This window comes from Spermophilus citellus, assembly GCF_964194105.1.
Source record: "Spermophilus citellus genome assembly, chromosome: 4".
Lineage (NCBI taxonomy): Eukaryota > Metazoa > Chordata > Mammalia > Rodentia > Sciuridae > Spermophilus > Spermophilus citellus.
Window position 1 is genome coordinate 123,952,650 of NC_138185.1, and position 22,366 is coordinate 123,975,015.

The 22,366-nt window shown below is 34.3% G+C and overlaps 1 pseudogene across 1 annotated transcript; it reads left to right on the forward strand.

Annotated features, from left to right (window-relative positions):
* The first annotated feature begins 19,241 nt into the window (after positions 1-19,241).
* LOC308647666 (lymphokine-activated killer T-cell-originated protein kinase-like) lies at positions 19,242-20,233 on the forward strand (annotated as a pseudogene). Its single transcript has one exon. The product of its transcript is annotated as a lymphokine-activated killer T-cell-originated protein kinase-like (transcript).
* Positions 20,234-22,366: the final 2,133 nt, after the last annotated feature.

Sequence of the window (22,366 nt, forward strand, 5' to 3'; positions counted from 1 at the left end):
CCAGCAGTGGATTGTAAGTACCTGAGGCAAAGAAAGCTCAGTACACCCCGCCCTTTTTTTTTTTTTTTTTGAATATTGTCTATACAGGGAGAGTTAGTGGATTGGAATTGTTAGCGGGGCTGTGGTTTCGGGGCCGAAAATCCACTCCACGGGAGCCGCCATTTGCTTTCTGCATGCTGTCTTGATGGCCCTGTCTACACGGTCCAGCTGCCACATCTAGAGACTGGAACTGGGCTGCGTGCCGAGCCCTGTCCTCCGAAGGCTGGACCACTGCCTCAAGTGCCTCGGTCGCCTATTCCCTGCTGCACCTTGGGGCAGAGCCTGCTCTGGGGTCATTCGGCATCCCCCTGCGAGGGGACCCGTGCTCTGGAGGAGGGGGCTAGAGAGGCGCGGCGGCAGCCGCTTGGGCCCTGGGTGTTAGGCACCGGGCCGAGGAGCAGCAGAGGCTGCGGCGGCGCTGCTAGGGTCGCGGACAAGCGCGGCGCCCAAGAGCGCGGCCCAGAGGTGGAGGCGAAGGCAGCAGGGTTTCAGTTCTAGAAAACTGAACTGGAAACAGAAGCAGCAGTTTGTATAACCCCAAGATCTTGCTTATGCCAGGAAACTGTAAGGGTAACATGAATATCATTGAGGAGGTCTAACATGACTGCAGGCGCGGAGAGATCAAGTCTCTGACCTCTTCAACTGCGCGGGCATAGGGAGCTGTAAATTATCTAAAGCCTATTTGCTCAGGATCACTAGGCAATGCTGAGCTGACGTGGAGCTAGGGCGTACACTTTGGGCCCCTCAGAAAACACACACTGAGCACGAATCTGCTGCATTTAAGCCCCGGATCGCCTGCTTCTCGTGACTCAGCACTAACGATCCCGCTGAAATAACTAGTCGGCCCACCTGATCTCACAGAGGTAAAAGCCAACTGAGCACCATAGCCAGACCCAGGGAATCAGGAGTGTCGTGAGACTAGCGGCGCAGAACCCCCGGCTATCTCTCCCACCAGGGCTGACAACAGAGGTCCCTTGCACCAGCTACCAGGGGAGTTGCTACCTGAGGGCAAACAAATTTGCTGGGGGTTCTCAGCCCCAAGCCCTACAAACTTAGGGTCCGAGGGAGGCAAACAGAAAGGGTGTGTGTGCCCAGGCATCCATGAAAACAGGGCTCCCAGGAGCAGCAGACCTGGCGTGTAGCCAGTAATGTGGTAAGCGTCACAGGTGAGTGGGGCCTGGATTGAGGAACCACAAGAGAAGGACCTAGGCACTCAGGACTGGAGACCCGCACAGTCTGGGAAGAAGAGCTGAGGCACAGTGATTGGTTCCCACCTATCAAGAGGAGAAGCCTGGCCCAGTGGGGATAGCTCCACCTACTGGAAGAGAAGTTAATCAAGCTCTATGACTGCATTTATTATTATTATTTTTTTAATGATTATTATTAGTAATTTTTTAATTTTTTTTATTCTCACTTTTTGTAGTTGATGTTGTTGCTGTTCTTTAACTTTCTTATTAATGGTTTCAATTTTTTTAATTCTTTTTATTCTATTATTATTACTATTATATTTTAAACTTCAATTTCCATTTTTTTATTACCATTATAATTTTTTTTGTTTGTTTTAAATTTTTATTTTTTCGTTTTTTCTTTCTTTCTTTTCACTTTTTTTCTTTTGTCTTTTCATTTCTTTTCAATTTTCTTATTCCCCCTCTCTTGAATTCCACCTGCCTACACTCACTCTCTTTAGTCACTTCTTCCCTTCCCTTCTAATACCTCTCCTCCCAAGCATCAAATAAATTTATAAGAGTAAACAGTAACTCAGCAGTCAAACAGAACAAGAAGTATCATGAGCATAAAAAAGCAAGGAAGAAAAGGAGTACAAACAATGAAAGGCAGCCTAAATATTCAGGAGGACCTGGAGTCATCAGAAAAATGGACATATAAAGAACTCAAGGAACACCTTAGACAGATGGAAAGGAACCTTAAAGATCACATTGAAAATGAATTACATAAACAGATAAAAGAAGAAGTTAAGCATCTTTATCAGGAGATAGAGATTATAAAAAAATCAAACAATAATTCTAGAAATGAAGGAAACAATAAACCAAATTAAAAACTCAATCGAGAGTATCACTAACAGAGTGGAGCAAGTAGAAGCCAGAACGTCAGATAATGAAGACAAAATATATCATCTTGAAAAGAGTCTAGCCAACTCAGATAGACTGGTAAAAAATCACGAGAAAAACATCCAAGAGATTTGGGATAATTTAAAAAAAACAAACTTACGAGTCATCGGGATAGAGGAAGGCACAGAGATTCATGCCAAGGGAATGAGTAACTTGCTGAAGAAAATAAATACAGAAAACTTTCCAGAAATAAAAAAGGAAACAGATATACAAATTGTAGATGCATACAGGACACCGAGCACACAAAATCACAGTAGACCAACGCCAAGACACATTGTTATGAAGCTATCCAATATACAGAACAAAGAGAAAATATTAAAAGCTACAAGAGAAAAGAGGCAGATTACATTTAGGGGTAAACCAATAAGGTTGACAACGATTTTTCATCACAGACGCTGAAAGCGAGAAGATCCTGGAACAACGTATTTCAAACACTGAAAGACAATGGATGCCAACCAAGAATTCTGTATCCAGCAAAATTAAGCTTCAGATACGACAACGAAATAAAAATATTTCATGATAAACAAAAGCTAAAAGAATTTGTAGCCAGAAAACCAGCATTGCAAAGCGTCTTGAGCAAAACTCTACACGAGGAAGAAATGGAAAACAATAACCAAAACCATCAGCGGGACGTGCCTCGGTAAAGACAGAGGACACGGGGAAAACTAATCATGGAGAAACAAAGTAAATTAGGAAAAAAAAAGAGATAAATAATCAAACATGGCAGGAAGTACAAACCATATATCAATAGTAACTCTAAACGTTAATGGCTTAAACTCTCCAATAAAGTGACATAGGCTGGTAACATAGATTAAAAAAACAAATCCAACAATATGCTGCCTCCAGGAGACACATCTGATTGGAAAGACATACACAGGCTCAAGGTAAAAGGTTGGGAAAAAATATACCACGCACACGGTCCTCGTAAGCAAGCAGGGGTGGCCATTCTCATATCGATTAAATCGACTTCAAGACTAAGTTAATCAAAAGGGATAAGGAAGGACATTATATACTGTTAAAAGGAACCATTCACCAACAAGACATAACAATTATCAATATTTATGCACCAAATAATGGTGCTGCGACGTTCATAAAACAAAGTCTCCTCAAGTTCAAGAATCAAATAGACCACAACACAATAATCACGGGTGACTTCAACACACCTCTCTCACCATTGGACAGATCTTCCAAACAAAAGTTGAATAAAGAAACTATTGACCTCAATATCACAATCAATAACCTAGACTTAACTGACATATAGAGAATATATCAACCATCATCAAGTGGATATACTTTTTTCTCAGCACCACATGGAACCTTCTCAAAAATAGATCATATATTATGCCATAGGGCAACCCTCAGTAAATATAAAGGGGTTGAGATAATACCATGTACTTTATCAGATCATAATGGAATGAAACTGGAAATCAATGATAAAAGAAGGAAGGAAAAATCCTACATCACATGGACAATGAACAATACGTTACTGAATGATCAATGGGTTACAGAAGACATAAAGGATGAAATCAAAAAATTCTTAGAGATAAATGAAAATACAGACACAACATATCAGAATCTATGGGACACAATGAAAGCAGTTTTAAGAGGGAAATTCATCGCCTGGAGGTCATTTCTCAAAAAAAGGAAAAACCAACAAATAAATGAGCTCACACTTCATCTCAAAGCCCTAGAAAAGGAAGAGCAAAACAATAGCAAATGTAGCAGAAGGCAAGAATTAATTAAAATCAGAGCAGAAATCAATGAAATTGAAACAAAAGAAACTATTGAAAAAATTAACAAAACAAAAAGTTGGTTCTTTGAAAAAATAAATAAGATCGACAGACCCCTAGCCACACTAACGAAGAGAAGAAGAGAGAGAACTCAAATTACTAACATACGGGATGAAAAAGGCAATATTACAACAGACACTTCAGAAATACAGAAAACAATTAGAAATTATTTTGAAAACCTATATTCCAATAAAATAGAAGATATTGAAGACATCGATAAATTCCTTAAGTCACATGATTTGCCCAGACTGAGTCAGGAGGAAACTCACAACTTAAACAGACCAATATCAATAGATGAAATAGAGGAAGCAATCAAAAGACTTCCAACCAAGAAAAGCCCAGGACCGGATGGGTATACAGCGGAGTTCTACAAAACCTTTAAAGAAGAATTAATACCAATACTTTTCAAGTTATTTCAGGAAATAGAAAAAGAGGGAGCTCTTCCAAATTCATTCTATGAGGCCAACGTCACCCTGAATCCGAAACCAGACAAAGACACCTCAAAGAAAGAAAACTACAGACCAATATCTCTAATGAACCTAGATGCAAAAATCCTCAATAAAATTTGGCGAATTGGATACAAAGGCACATCAAAAAAATTGTGCACCATGATCAAGTAGGATTCATCCCTGGGATGCAAGGGTGGTTCAATATACGGAAATCAATAAATGTTATTCACCACATCAATAGACTTAAAGATAAGAACCATATGATCACCTCGATAGACGCAGAAAAAGCATTTGACAAAGTACAGCATTCCTTTATGTTCAAAACACTGGAAAAACTAGGGATAACAGGAACTTACCTCGACATTGTAAAAGCTATCTATGCTAAGCCTCAGGCTAGCATCATTGTAAATGGAGAAAAATTGAAGCCATTCCCTCTAAAATCTGGAACAAGACAGGGATGCCCCCTATCACCACTTCTATTCAATATAGTTCTCGAAACACTGGCCAGAGCAATTAGACAGACAAAAGAAATTAAAGGCATAAAAATAGGAAAAGAAGAACTTAAATTATCACTATTTGCAGATGACATGATTCTATACCTAGAAGACCCAAAAGGGTCTACAAAAAAACTACTAGAACTAATAAATGAATTCAGCAAAGTGGCAGGATATAAAATCAACACGCATAAATCAAAGGCATTTCTGTATATCAGCGACAAAACTTCTGAAACGGAAATGAAGAAAAACACTCCATTCACAATATCCTCAAAAAAATAAAATACTTGGGAATCAATCTAACAAAAGAGGTGAAAGACCTATACAATGAAAACTACAGAACCCTAAAGAAAGAAATAGAAGAGGATCTTAGAAGATGGAAAAATATACCTTGTTCATGGATAGGCAGAACTAGCATCATCAAAATGGCGATATTACTGAAAGTTCTCTATAGGTTTAATGCAATGCCAATCAAAATCCCAATGGCATTTCTTGTAGAAATAGATAAAGCAATCGTGAAATTCATATAGAAAAATAAAAGACCCAGAATAGCAAAAGCAATTCTAAGCAGGAAGTGTGAATCAGGTGGCATAGCAATACCAGATTTCAAACTATATTACAGAGCAATAGTAATAAAAACAGCATGGTACTGGTACCAGAACAGGCGGGTGGACCAATGGTACAGAATAGAGGACACAGAGACTAATCCACAAAGCTACAACTATCTTATATTTGATAAAGGAGCTAAAAACATGCAATGGAGAAAGGATAGCATCTTCAACAAATGGTGTTGGGAAAACTGGAAATCCATATGCAACAAAATGAAACTGAATCCCCTCCTCTCACCATGCACAAAAGTCAACTCAAAGTGGATCAAGGAGCTAGATATCAAATCAGAGACTCTCCGTCTGATAGAAGAAAAAGTTGGCTCCGATCTACATATTGTGGGGACGGGCTCAAAATTCCTTAATAGGACACCCATAGCACAAGAGTTAATAACAAGAATCAACAAATGGGACTTTCTTAAACTGAAAAGTTTTTTCTCAGCAGGAGAAACAATAAGAGAGGTAAATAGGGAGCCTACATCCTGGGAACAAATTTTTACTCCTCACACTTCAGATAGAGCCCTAATATCCAGAGTATACAAAGAACTCAAAAAATTAGACAATAAGAAAACAAATAACCCAATCAACAAATGGGCCAAGGACATGAACAAACACTTCACAGAGGAGGACATACAATCAATCAACAAGTACATGAAAAAATGCTCACCATCTCTAGCAGTCAAGGAAATGCAAATCAAAACCACCCTAAGATACCACCTCACCCCAGTAAGATTGGCAGCCATGATGAAGTCAAACAACAATGTGTGCTGGCGAGGATGTGGGGAAAAGGGTACTCTTGTACACTGCTGGTGGGACTGCAAACGGGTGCAGCCAATTTGGAAAGCAGTATGGAGATTCCTGGGAAAGCTGGGAATGGAACCACCATTTGACCCAGCTATTGCCCTTCTCGGACTATTCCCTGAAGACCTTAAAAGAGCACACTACAGGGATACTGCCACATCGATGTTCATAGCAGTACAGTTCACAATTGCTAGACTGTGGAATCAACCCAGATGCCCTTCAATAGATGAATGGATAAAAAAATGTGGCATTTATACACCATGGAGTATTACGCAGCACTAAAAAATGACAAAATCACGGAATTTGCAGGGAAATGGATGGCACTAGAGCAGATTATGCTTAGTGAAGCTAGCCAATCCCTAAAAAACAAATACCAAATGTCTTCTTTGATATAATGAGAGCAACTAAGAACAGAACAGGGAGGAAGAGCAGGAAGAAAAGATTAACATTAAACAGAGACATGAGGTGGGAGGGAAAGGGAGAAAAAAAGGGAAATCACATGGAAATGGAGGGAGACCCTCATTGTTATACAAAATTACATATAAGAGGTTATGAGGGGAATGGGATAACAAACATGGAGGGAAATGAATTACAGTAGATGGGGCAGAGAGAGAAGATGGGAGGGGAGGGGGGGGATAGTAGAGGATAGGAAAGGTAGCAGAATACAACAGTCACTAATATGGCAGTATGTAAAAATGTGATGTGTAACCGATGTGATTCTGCAATCTGTATTTGGGGTAAAAATGGGAGTTCATAACCCACTTGATTCTAATGTATGAAATATGATTTGTCAAGAGCTTTGTAATGTTGTGAACATCCAATAAAAAAAAAGAAACTCTAGCCAGAGCAATTAGACAGATGAAAAAATTAAAAGGATACAAATAGAAAAAAAAGAACTCAATCTATCATTATTTTCTGACTACGTTTCTATACTTAGAGGATCAAAAAAACTCCACCAGAAAACTTCTAGAATTAATAAAAGAATTCAGCAAAGTAGCAGGATATAAAATCAATACCCATAAATCAAATGCATTTCTATACAGAAGTGATGAATCCTCTGAAAAAGAAATTAGAAAAACTACCCCATTCACAATAGCCACCCACCCCCAAATTGGGAATCAACTTAACAAAAGAGGTGAAAGACCTCTACAATGAAAACTACAGAACACTAAAAAAGGAAATTGAATCAGAATTTAAAAGACAGAAAGATCTCCAATGCTCTTGGATAGGCAAAATAAATATTGTCAAAATTGCCATACTACCCAAAGCAATATATAGATTCAATGTGATTCCAATTAAAATCCCATTATCACTCCTTCTAGAAAAAGAAGAGGCAATTGTGGAATTCATTTGGAAAAATAATAGACCCAGAATAGCCAAAGCAATCCTTAGCAAGAAGAGTGAATCAGGAGGCATCATAGTACCAGACCTTAAACTATAATACAAAGCTATAGTAACAAAAATGGCATGGTATTGGCACCAAAATAGACATGTAGACCAATGGTACAGAATACAAGACACAGAGACAAACCCACATAAATATGGTTTTCTCATAGTAGACAAAGGCACCAAAAACATACACTGGAGAAAAGATAGCCTCTTCAACAAATGGTGCTGGGAAAACTGGAAATCCATATACAGCAATATGAAACTAAACCCCTATCTCTCACCAGGCACAAAACTCAACTCAAAGTGGATAAAAAACCTAGGAATTAGACCAGAGACCCTGAGCCTAACAGAGGAAAAAGTAGGCCCATTCTGGAAAGCAGTATGGAGATTCCTCAGAAAACTTGGAATGAAACCACCATTTGAGCCAGTTATCCCACTCCTAGGTTTACAGCCAAAGGATTTAAAATCAGCATAGTAAAGTGACACTGCCTCATTGAGATTTATAGCAGCTCAATTCATAACAGCTAAACTATGAAACCAACCCAGTTGCCCTTCAACAAATGAATGGACTAAGAAAATGTTGTATATATTCACAACTCAGCCATAAAGAAGAATGAAATTATGTTATTTGCTGGTAAATGGATGGATCTAGAGAATATCATGCTAAGTGAAATAAGCCAATACCAAAGAATCAAAGGCCAAATGTTTTCTTTGATATGCAGATGCTAATTCACAATGGAGGTACCTAGGGAAGAACAGAGAGGTACTTTGGATTAGACAGAGGAGAGTGAAGGGAGGGGACATGATATGGGGTAGAAAGGACAGTTGAATGAATCAGACATTGTTATCCTATGTGCATATATGATTATATGACTGGTATAACTGTACATTATGCAAAGCAACAGAATGAGAAGTTATACTCTATTTATGTATGATGCATCAAAATGCATTCTACTGTCATGTATTAGAACAAATTTTTTAAAAGAAAAAAATATTTTAAAAATTATAAGACAAGATCAGGCACGTTCAGGGTGGTATGGCCGTAGACAGTAAAATCAAGAATCAATAAATGGGATGATATGAAACTAAAAAGCTTCTTCTCAGGGAAGGAAACAATCAAGAACATTATGAGGTAGCCTACAAAATGGGAGAAAAATCTTTACCACACATTTCTCAGATACAGCACTAATCTTCAGGATATATACAAAGAACTCAAAAAACTTAACACCATAAAAACAAATAACCCAACAATAAATGAGGAAAGGAAATGAGTAGACACTTCACAGAAGAAGAAATACAATTGAGCAACAAATATATGAAAAAAGGTTTAACATCTCTAGCAATTAAAGAAACACAAATTAAAGCTACACTGACATTCCATCTCACCCAAGTCAAAATGGCAATATCAAGAATACAAGCAACAATAAATGTTGGCAAGGATATGGGGAAAACACTTCATACTTAGCTGATAAGATGGCAAATTTGTGCAACCACTATGAAAAGCAATATGCAGAGACCTCAGAAAATTTGGAATGGAACCACCATTTGACCTAGTTACCCCTTTCCTTGGTTTATACCCAAAGGACTTAAAATCAGCATACTACAATGACACAGTCACATTAATGTTTATAGCAGCTCAACTCACTATAGCTAAACTATGGAACCAACCTAGGTGCCCTTCAACAGATGAATGGATTAAGAAAATGGAATATTACTCAGTTATAAGGAGAATGAAATTATGGCATTTGCCAGTAAATGGATGGAACTGGAGAATACCATGCTAAGTGAAATCAGCCAATCCCAAAAACCCAAAGGCCGAATGTTTTCTCTGATAATTTGGATGCTAACACACAATATGGGGCTGGGGGAGGGAAGAACAGAAGTTCATTGGATTTGACAAAGGGGAATGAAAGTAAGGAAGGGGATGGGAATAGGAAAGACAAGATGAATCAGACATCACTTTCCTATGTTCATACATGAATACATGACCAGTATAATTCCATATCATGTACATCAACAAGAATGGGAATTTATATTCCATGAATGTATAATATATCAAAATACATCCTACTATCATGTATAACTAAAATAACAAATAAAAAATTTAAAAAGAATTGCTTTTTATATAAAATAATGAATTTGCTGAGAAAGAAATCAGAATAACTATTCCATTCAAAATACCTTCAAAAATGCTTGTGAATAAATCTAATCAAAGAGGTGAAAGAGCTCTACAAGGAAAATTATAGAATGCTAAAAAAAAAGAAGTCAAAGAAAAACCAAAAGGATGGAAAGATCTCTCTTGTTTGTGTATAGGCAGAATTAATATTGGTAAAAGGGCTGTATTAACAAAGTGATATATAGGTTCAATGCAATCCCCATCAAAATACTGATGATATTCTTCTCAGCCTTAGAAAAATAAGTCTTAAAACTTATACAGAAGAACAAAAGACTCAGAATAGCCAAAACAATTCTGAGTAATAACAGCAAAGCTTGAAAGCTTCACACTACTCAACTTCAAAGTATACTACAGAGACAGAGACAAAAATAATCTGGCACTGGCATAAAAACAGATCAGTAGACCAATTGAACAGAAAAAAAAAAACTTATAATGGATAAAAGACCATTCCTTTAACAGATGGTGGTAGGAAAATTGAATATCCATATGTAAAAAATTGAAAATATTTCCCTATCTCTCACCCTGCCCAAAAGTCAACTCAAAATTGATCAAAGACTGAAATAAGACCAGAAACTTGCAACTGTTAGAAGAGAACATAGAAGAAACACTCGAACATATAGGCATGGGCAGCAACTTCTTCAATAGGACTCCTATAGCTCAGGAAATAATACTGAGTATCAATATTAGGATCACATCAAACTAAAAAGCTTATGTACAGCAGAAGAAACAATAGCATAAAGAGAGAACCTACAGAATGGGAGAAAATATTTGCCAGCTACTCTTCTGATAGTAGCTTAATATCCAGAATACATAAAGAATTTAAAAGCTTTAACACTCCCCACAAAAAAAATTCAATATATGAGTAAATAAGCTGAACACATACTTCTCAAAAGAAGTACATATGGCCAACAATTATATTAAAAAGTGTTCAATATCTCTAGCCAACAGGGAAACGCAAATCAAAATTGCACTGAAATGTCATCTCACTCCAGTTAGAAAGACAATCACCAAGACTACAAATGACAATGCTGGTGAGGATGCAGATAAAAAGGAAATCTTATAACTGTTGTTGGGAATATAAATTAGTACACTCACTATGGAAATGAATATGGAGTTTCATCAGAAGACTAAGTGTGAAACAACCTTAATACCCAGCTAACGGAATCCTCAGTATTTACCCCCAAAAAACTGAAGTCAGCATATTGTAGAGATACATGCATATCTGCTTTTAGAGCAGCACAATTCATAATAGTTAAGTTATGGAACTAGCTTAGGTGTCCACCAACAGATTAATGTGTAAAGAAAATGTGATGTGATGTGTGTGTGTGTGTGTGTGTGTGTGTGTGTGTGTGTGTAAAACACCATGGAGTTTTATTCAGTCATAAAGAAGAATGAAAGTATGACATTTGCAGGGAAATACATGGACCTGGAGAGCATCATGTTAAGTGAAATAAGTCAGACTCAGAAGGTCAAGCACTGAATATTTTCTCTCATATGTGTGGAAGTTAAGAGAGAAAAAAGTAAGAACAGGGGATCCTATGAAAATAGAAGGAAGACCAGTAGGATGGGAAAGGGAATCAGGAGGTTGAATGAGGGAAGGGTAAGGAGAGATCCTGGGGAATGAAATTGATCAAAGTATGTTATATGCCACAATGAAACCCACTATTCTGTAAATTGTTATACCTGAATAAAAAATATTCTTTGACAAATCTCATGTTTTTTGTAAAATAGGTAATTTTTATTTTTTAATTGACATACTATTTTAACTTATTTGTGGGATACACAGTATGAGACTTTCATATGTGTATATAATGTATAAAAATCACTTTAGGGTAATTAGCATTTCCATCTCCTTGAATATTACCATATCTATGTGTTGAGAACCTTCAAAGTTTTCTCCTCTAGTTATCTTGAGATATGTTAATTGACTACACTTATCTTATTATTCTACAGATCATTATTTTGGTACGAGTTGCCACAATCTCATGTTTAACACAGTTCTCTTTTGAGGCTAGGGCCTTCTATATGTCATTTTCTTCTCAAGCTCTTTTCAACAAAGTATTAAGACTTGTAATTTCAACTAGCTTAAAATATGATAGAATTATAAAATTCTGAGGTATGTTTCAATATGTAGAAACCAAGTAAAAAAAATTTAAAAATTATTGTAATTGGCAAGTACATGCATAGGGCTTTACCCCTCAAATTAAGCAAATCATACAAGTTTTGGGCAAATTTAATTAATTATACAGATCAATGTGCCAAGCAAAGCGATTAAAGGAAAATGGATAAATAACTGAATACATCTTATTCAAATGGCTAAAAATTAAAGATAAAAGGATAGTTTTAAAGACTGCCAGTTGTAAAAAAAAAAGACATGTTATATACAATAAAAATTAGACTATTCATCAGAAATTATCCAAGCTAGAAACAATAGAATGAAATATTTAAAGTGCTGAAAGAAAAAAAAAAACTTTGTCAGACCAGAATTTTATATTTTATGGAACTCTATTAAGAAGAAATAAAGGCTTTCAGACAAAATTAAATAAAGATAATTCATTATCTCCAGACCTGACATTTCTTCAAAAAGAAGGAAACAGGGTCAAAAATTTGGATCCACACAAAGAAATGAAACATAAAAGAAATTTTCCCCTTATTTTAATTCTTCTAAAAGATCATTGGTTGTTTAAAACAAAAATAGGTGTTGTGTTTTGGGTTTACAATACATGTAATGGTGAAATATATAAAAAATAGAACAACAGATTGGAGGGAAGGATTGGGAGGATACAGTTGTAAAGTTCTAATATTGCTAGAGCAGTGATATAGTATTGTTTAGCTGTAGACTTGATTAATTTTGTATTATGTATTCTATGCCAACAACTAAAAAATTAAAAAGAAGTATAAATTAACCAAGAACACAGATAAAATTGAATTACAAAAAATAAGTCAAGAGCAGATACAAAAAGAGGAAAACAAAGAGCAGAGAACAAATTAAATAACAGACAACCAGCAAGGTGGTAGATTTAAATCTGATCATATTAATATGTTAATTTGATATAAATAGTGTTGCAACATTAATCTATTTAATTTTTTAAGGTAAAACCTGTTAGGAATGTAAAATGATACAGTCACTATAGAAAACAGTTCGGCAGTTCCTCAAAAAGATACCATATAACCCAGCTACTCTACTTCTAGATATATGCTGAAGAAAATTGAAAATACATGCTCACACAAAAAGTTGCATGTGAACATTCATAGCATCACTATTCACAATAGCCAGAAAGTGAAAATATCCAAAATTCCTATCAATTAAGCAACTGGATAAATAAAATGTAGTCTATCCATACGATGGAATGTTATTCAGTCATGAAAAGAATGAAGTGTTACTACATGGTATAACATGAATAAGCCCTCTAAATATTATAAGTGAAGCAAGATAGATACAATAGACAAGATATTGTATGTGCATTTATATGAGATACCCAGAATAGTCAATTCCATAAGGACAAAAAGTAGGTTGTAAGGGAATGGACAGAGAAGATCATTGGGATTGACTACTAATAGGTATGAGTTTTGTGGGTGGAAGGCAATGAAAATATTTTGGGAATAAATTGTGATGATAGTTGTGCAACATTGTAAACAGTCTAAAAATCACTAAACTGTATACTTTTAAATGATTGAAATGGTGATTTTTTTGTGCATTTTATTTCAATTTAAGAGACTTGCTTATATCCTGTCCATGAGAAACTTACTTTAATGAAAAGACATAAATTGTCAAAGTAAAGAGTAGAAAATTGTATCTCAAAACACTAGTCAAAGGAAAGTTGGAGTGGCAATTTTAATATCAGAAAACTGGAGTTCAGAACAGGAATGTTTCCTGGGATTAAACAAAAGAAAAGTAAATAACAATGAAGAGATCTACATACACACAAATACTAAGATTATGGGCACCCAGCAAAATATCTTCAGAACACAGGAAGAAAAATCTAATATAATTGAAAAAGATATAGAAAATCCAATTTTGTTTGGTAATTTGAACACTTTTGTCTTTGTAATCAATCATTAAAGCAATTGGAACAAAAATCCATAAAGAATTAGAAGACCTATACGATACTAACAACAACCTTAACCTAACTGATATTCATAGAACACTTCTTCTATGAAATATTTATTCTTTTCAAGAAAATGTCAAACATTCTCCAAAACAAATGATATTCTGGGCCATAAAACGAACAACAACAGAATTAAAAGAATTAAATGTGTATGTTTCCTGATCAAAACAGAATTTAAAGTACAAATAAACATTTCTCAAAAAATGTTTGGAAAAAAATTAAAACTCTTCTAAATAGTCAATGAGTCAAACTTACAAAGAAAATAAAAATATTTTGAATTGAAAGTAAGTGAAAATCCAATATATCAGAACTATTGAGATACAGATAGGGCTGCCTTTGAGGGAAAATTTTAGCATTAATGTTTATATTAGAAAAATAGAATTTGATTAGAAATTAAAGATCTGGGCTTTTATTTTAATAAAGAAGAAATTTCATGTGGAAAGGAAAAGTAGCTAGTATCACAAAAGCAAAAATAAAAAGAACAAAGTTGAAAGACTCTTGCTACAAGATTTTGAGAGTATATAAATACTCAGGTAATCAAGATAATATATTATTGCTTGAAATATAGATATATAGATCAATGGAACCAACAGTACAAAACAAAATCCTTGGATAAAACAGTCCACTGATTTTTCAATAATAATAGAAAAGCAATTCAACAGACAAAAGAGTCATCATTTTTTCAACAAATAATATGGAAAAGCTGCAGATACACTTCAAAAGCAAAACAAAATCTCAACCTATACTTCAGACCATAAACAAAAATATTAGGTCAAAATGGATAGTAAATACAAATGAAAAATCTAAATCTATAAAGATACTGCTTTGTGACTTTAGTTTATGCAAGTATCTCATACTCGGATATCTTCATCAATAATTCCATGTACCATAAGAGAAAAATTTGACAAAAATTTCCCATCAAATTAAAAAAAATTAAACTTCAACATTTCAAAAGACTATGGTGAGAACATTAAAAAAACAACAACAAATAAGCAATAGACTGAGAGAAAGTATTTGAAAATTAAATGTCATTAAAAAGATCTCATGTTCTGAATATATAAAGAATTCTAAAAACTCAAAAAGAAGAAACAAACAACCCAGAAAAAAAGTTTTGTGAAAGATGTGAATATATATTTTACATATAAAAAAGGACACATGGATAATAAATAGGCACATAAAAAGATGTTCTACATCAATAGTGCTAAGATAAATTCAAATTAAAACATAACATGATTCTACTACACAACTATTAGAATGACCAAAAAAGAAACCCCCCAAAAACAACCAAAACTAGTTTATAACAATGCTGTGAAGATATGAAGCAAAGTAGAATCCTTATGCATTATTGGTAAGAATTTTAAAATGGTATGCATTTTGAATGAATTTTCAATTTTTAATTCAAATTCAAATTTAAATAAACATATTATATGGCACAGCAATTCAATTTCTAGATATTTACCCAAGAAAAAGCAAAATATGTTTCCACACAAAAACCTGACCATGCATATAGGGTAATAATATCCATCTCATTCCATCATCCTTCCTTATATCCATGTATGATTACGCTACTGGTATGATTCTGCACCATATTCATCCAGAGGAAGAAGTTGTGCTCCATTTATGTACAATGTGTCAAAATGCATTCTACTGTCATGTATAATTAATTAGAACAATTTTTTAAAAATCTGACCATGATTATTTTTACAGCCCCTCTATTCAAAATCACCAAAAACTAGTAGTAAGTCAAATAATACGTATTATCAAAGTAGCAAAAAATGGATCCAATTCATACGGCTTTCAACTGGTGAATGAATAAGTAACTGATACATCTATGCAATGATTCAATACTCAGCAGTAAAAAAGCACAAATGAATGATAATGATATGACTAATGCATAATGCTAAATAAAAGAAGCTAAGTACACAACTCTGTATACTATATAATTTCACTGACATTATATGACATTTTTAAAAGGCAAAACTAGAGGGACAGAAAAAAAGATCTGTAATTGCCAGCGTCTGAGGGGAGGGGAAAGGGTGGATCACTCAGGGGGATATACAAATTTGGAGGAATAATAGAACTGCTCTATATCTTGATCATAGTGGTAGTATGTAATTTTATGAAGTTGCCAAAACTCAGAGAACTACATAGTTAAAATGGCAAATCTTCAACTGTAGAGATTATTTATTGAGATTATATCTTAATAAACCTGGATTTAAGAAAAACTAATGGAAGAATTAATGTGGAATAATAAAACAATCTCCCCAAAATAGGAAAAAAGAAAGGGCAGATAAGATAAATGAAAAATAAAATAAGCATGATGGTAAAGTCAATTACATGAGTAATTACATGAAATGCAAATGGACTGAATACCTCATCTAAAAGGCCATGATTACCTGACCAATTTTTTTAAAAAAACAACCCAAGTGTATTCTGTTACACTTTAAAAATAAATACACAAAATGATTGAAATCCTAAGAATGAAAAAATATTATCATGAAAACACTAACTTAAAGTAATTCTATGCGATCATATTAATGTCAAAGAAAGTAAACTTAAAGGCAGGAAACATACTAGAGATAAATAGTGGCATTTCATAAAGATAAAGAGGCCTATTCACCAGGAAATTACACCAGTCCTAAATTTTTATATCTGTAATAACAGTTTTCAAATAATATGAGCAAACATTGATAGAAGTAAATCAGAAATTGACAAATCTCCAATGGTAGTTTAATACACCTAAGTCTGATACTAGACACAAGAGAAAAAACTCGATAACAAACATGAAAAATTGTACAGAATATTTGAGCAAAATGACTAACCAACTGTATTTACTTGAGATATTTGTAGAACACTGCATCCAGTAATTTCAGAATGAATTTTTTTCAAGTGCACATGAAATGTTTTCAAAATAAACAATATGTGACACATAAAACAAGCCTAAACAAATTTCAAAAGCTTGAAACCATAATAGGATATGTTCTCATACTATGGTGGAATTAATGTAGAAATTAATTAATAGAAAGATAACTAGAAAATCTGAAAATGCTTGGAAATGAATCAATGCTTTTCCAAATGACCTAATAGTTAAGAAATCACAATGAAATTGATAACAAAAATGCAACACTTCTTGGGCTAGGGTTGTGGCTTAGTGGTGGAGCACTCACCCAGCATGTGTGAGGCACTGGGTTCAATCCTCAGCACAACATAAAAAAAATAAATAAATAAACAAAGGTATTGTGTCCATCTACAGCTAAAAAAAAAAAAAATTTAATGCAACACATCTAAATTTATGTGAGCAAAACAATGTAGGCTGAAGAGTGATTTATTCCCTTTCTAAGCTCCAAATTTCTCCTGTTTGCCTATTCTGAAAATGGAATTGGGCCCTTTAATTCTTTGCCAACTGGAGCTTTGTCTTTAGAGAGCAGTAGAAGTACCTTGTGGGAAGAAAGTATTTTGCTTCCTGGTTTGGGTGTGTGTGTTAGGCAAGCTTCTCCAGCGCGCATGTTTTTTTTTTGTTTGTTTGTTTTGTTTTTCCTCCAAATTTCTGCAGTGTACAGTGAACAGAGGCACTTTCCCTTGGCACCGGCCTCGGTAGTTGTATAGCAGTGCCCCCAGTGAAGCACCTCCCCACTAACATCTTTTGCTGCCACTCCAGAGGGTAGATTTCCAACACATTTTGCCTTTAAGGGAAAACATCAAGGTCTCTGTCATTCAGTAAGCCCTAGCAGTGCAGCAAGGTCTGCATCTCAGGTCTCCTTGGTCTCTTCTTTGGGTGTGATATCTGAGTGCTAAGAGGAGTGGCTCTTTCCTTTATTTACTATGCCTATATTATTTAGGATCCTCTTTACTTCTTGCTAGCCAATCTCTCACTACTCAAACACCCTTGTATGGTTAATAATTCTTTATACTAAACATTTGCAGTTTAAATTATTGTAGGGATCATCTCTTCTGATTATATTTATTGATTTGCAGTACTTAATGGGAATCCAACTTTACTTGGGTGTATTAGAGTAACAACAACAAAAAACATTCATTTGTAAGTTACTATCTCAGAGGTTTGAAAAAGAACAGAACATGGAAAGAAATTAATAATAATGAAAACAGGAAGTGATGGAATAGAAAGCTGACAAAAAAATCAACAAAGTCAAAATTGTTTTCTTTGAGTATATCAACTAACTAGATAAATTTGTATCAAGATCAATCAAAAGAGAAAAAAGAATGAAAGTATGGGCTGACTCAGTGGTAGAGCATTTGCGTAGCATGTGCAAAAGCCAAAAAGAGGGGGGGAAAAAGAAAAAGGAAAAGAAGAAGAGTAAAAATATAAATTACTAATATCAGAATTAAAGGGAAATAAAACTATATAGGTCCTACGGACATAGAAGAGAATAGAGAGATATTTTAAACAATTTTATACAGATAAATTTGACAAACTATGCAAAATAATTTTTAATAAAACCCAAGTTATCTTAACTGATCAAAGGAAAATCATTAAATCAGAATCACTGTTGAACATATTAAATCTATAATTTATCCCCAAAGAAAATTTCAAGTCTGATGTCTTTCAGAAAGGTAATTTCATCAAAATATTTAAGAAATAAATAATTATCAATCCTACCCAGTTTCTTTTAAGGAATAAAAAGAACAATTTCTCCTAGCTCATTTTGAAGCTATCATAACCCTGACACAAAAATATGACAAAGACATTACAAGAAGAGAAAATGATAAGGCTTATGAACATATGCACAAAAATTAAAACAAAGTATTAGATAATCAAATCCAGATAATAAATACAAAGAATAATATATCATGACCAAATTTGGCTTTTTTCAGAAGTAAAAATTGGTTTAAACTTTGAAAGTTAATCAGTATTATTCATCTTATCAACATAATAAAGGTGAAAACCATAGGACCACCTCAACAAATACAAAAAGACCTCCAATTAAGTTAACCACTAGTTCATAAGAAAATTGGGGATAGGAGAGAACTTTTTTATTTTTATTTTTATTTTGTAGTAGATGGACACATACCTTTATTTTATTTATTTATTTTTATGTGGTGCTGAGGATGGAACCCAGTGCTTCAAGCATGCTTGGCTTTTTTTTTTTTTTTTTTTTTTTGTAGTTCCACACTGAGCTACAACTCCAGCCCTAGAAGAGAACTTCTTTAAGATGATAAAGGTTATATATAAAAATTCTAGGGCTGAAGGTGAGCGGGCGCCAGTGTGGATTGGAGAGCTACCTGACCTAGAGTGGTTGTTACAATGGAAGGAACTGATAATTTCAAGACACCAAGCAAATTATCCGGAAAAAAAAAAAAAAAGGAAATCTGTGTTATGTTCAACTCCATATATTACTATCCCTGTCTCTCCATTTATGTAGAAGCTTGGCTTTGGGACTGGGGTAAATGTTTACCTAATGAAAAGACCTCCTAGAGGTTTGTCTCATTCTCGTTGGGCTGTGAAAAAGATTAATCCTATCTGCAGTGATGATTATCGGAGAATATATCAAAAGAGACTAATTGATGAGGCTAAGATTTTGAAAAGCCTTCATCATCTAAACATTGTAGGTTATCGTGCTTTTACTGAAGCCAGCAATGGCAGTCTGTGCCTTGCTATGGAGTATGGAGGTGAAAAGTCTCTAAATGATTTAATAGAGGAGTGAAATAAAGACAGCCAGGATGCCTTTCCAGCAGCTGTAATTTTAAAAGTTACTTTGAACATGGAAAGAGGGCTAAAGTATTTGCACCAAGAAAAGAACTGCTTCATTGAGATATAAAGTCTTCAAATGTTGTAATTAAAGGTGATTTTGAAACAATTAAAATCTGTGATGTAGGAGTCTCTCTACCATTGGATGAAAATATCACTGTGACTGATCCTGAGGCCTGTTACATTGGTACTGAGCCATGGAAGCCCAAGGAAGCTTTGGAGGAAAATGTCATTATTACTGATAAGGCAGACATATTTGCATATGGTCTTACTCTATGGGAAATGATGACTTTATCTATTCCACACTTTAATTTTGATGATGATGATGATGATGATGATGATGATGAAGATAAAATTTTGATAACGGTGACTTCAATGATGAGGCATATTATACAGCTTTGGGAACCAGGCCACCTATTAATATGGAAGAACTGGATGAATCCTACCAGAAAGTAATTGAACTCTTCTCTATAAGCACTAATAAAGATCCTAAAGATCGTCCCTCTGCTGCACACATGGTTGAAGCTTTAGAACTAGATGGCCAGTGATCATGTTCATGACCACCTCACCATGTGTGGTTTGTGTCTATAATGTTCTGTTTATTTGGATACATTTATATAATTACTATGATGATCTACAGTTACTAGTCTCTGAAAGAGGCCTATTGTAGGACTAGAGTATTGTTAACATTTGAATTACTTCTTAAGGCTATTTTTTATATTTGCATGATAAGCACTCAGTATTATACTGGATTTTCTGTGAAGTTTAAAAAACTAGCTCTGCAGTCCCTTAAATGTTGCTTATGTAGAGTTAAAACACTAGCTATAAATGTTGTAAACTGTCTAATATTAATTTGAATTGGATGACCATGACTTTTACTAATAATTGTTGTTACATATTTTCTTTTTATGGATCTATTAAAATTAGCACTTTATACAGTGCAAAAGCCTGCATTTGCTTCTATTTTTTTGGCTGATGTACTTATTAAATGGTCACTAGAACTTGAAGAAAAAAATGACTCAATAGAAAGCTCCTTGGGTAATTTGATTTTTTGGCTTGTCTTGCTGTCTTGGATCTCCCCAGTCTTAGTTGTTTACTTTAATTTACTTAATGTATTTTCGGTACTGATCCCTTTTTTAGTTTTTATTTATTAATCTATACTGTATTTCAAGGTTGTATAAAAATAATAGAACTCAAGTAGGACAATACAAAATAAAGGATAGTTTTCATACTGAAAAAAAATAAAAATAAAAATTCTACTGTTACATATCTAATGATTAAATGTCAAGTGCTTTCTCTGAGTTCAGAAATAATTCAAGTATATTTAATTACACTATTAATCATTGCCTCTGTGGGTTCTCATTAGTGTAAGAAGGCAATAACAACAACAAAAATTGTAAGGTATAAATAATGGAAAGAAGGATCTAAAGCTGTCATTCTGGATGACATGGTTTAAACATAAAAAACTCAAAAGAATATATACACATTTAGCATTAGTAAATTCACTTAGATCACTGGATATAAAACCTAAGGTATATATGTATTTGCGAAAAGAATAAATAAAATAATATTTAAGCAATTAATTTCATTGGAAAACATCATGTTTCTAGAAAAAATCTGAGGAAAGACATGCAAGATAACAAAAACTGAAAACTACAGAATATTTCAGGGAAAATTAAAGATCTAAATAGAAAACTAGATATACCATGCTCATGGATTTGCAGATTCAATATTGTAAAAATGTCAATTCTCCCTAAATTAACTTATCAATTCCATGCAATCTCAGCCAAGATCTCATTGTGTTTTTCTGTGGAAATTTATTAGGGGCATCTAAAATTTATAAGGGGATGCAAATGGCCTATAATAGTCAAGAAATCAAGAAGAAGACATTGTTGGAGAACTTACTACCATCATATATTAACATTTAACATAAAGTGATATTGGCCAAATTATATTGTGTGGATGTACTAATACGTAACAACAAATTCCACCATTATGTACAATTATAATGCACCAATAAAAAATGTGCTGGGAGAGCTAGATGCAGTGGCACATGCCTGTAATCCCAGGGGCTTGGGAAGCTGAGACAGGAGAATTGTGAGTTCAAATCCAGCCTAGGCAAATAGTGAGGTGCTTAGTAACTCAGTAAGACCCTGTCTCTAAATAAAATACAAAATAGAGCTGGAGATGTGGCTCAGTGGTTGAGTGATCCTGAGTTCAATCTCTGGTACCAAAAAAAAAAATGTTGAGGGAAAAAATTTTAATTTGATTTTTAAAAATTCTTACTATAAAGCTGCACTATTTAAGACAGAGAGGTATTTATGTGATGATATATAAATAGACCGGTAGAAGAGAAGGGTTTAGAAATAGGTCACACATATATAATAACCTGATGCATAACAAAGATGCCACTGCAATTTTGTGGTGATGATTTCTTTTTTTTCCCAATAAATTGTGCTGAGGAGCAATTGGATAATTCATATGACAGATTTTAACTCTACTGTCTTGGTCCATTTTTTTACTGCTATAACAGAATGCCAAATATTGGGTAATTAATAAAGAAAATAAATTTGTTTCATTCACAGTTCTGGAAACTTGGGAGTCCAAAATCAAGGGGATGCATCTGGTAAGGCTCTTTTTTTTTTTTTTTTATTGGTTGTTCAAAACATTACATAACTCAT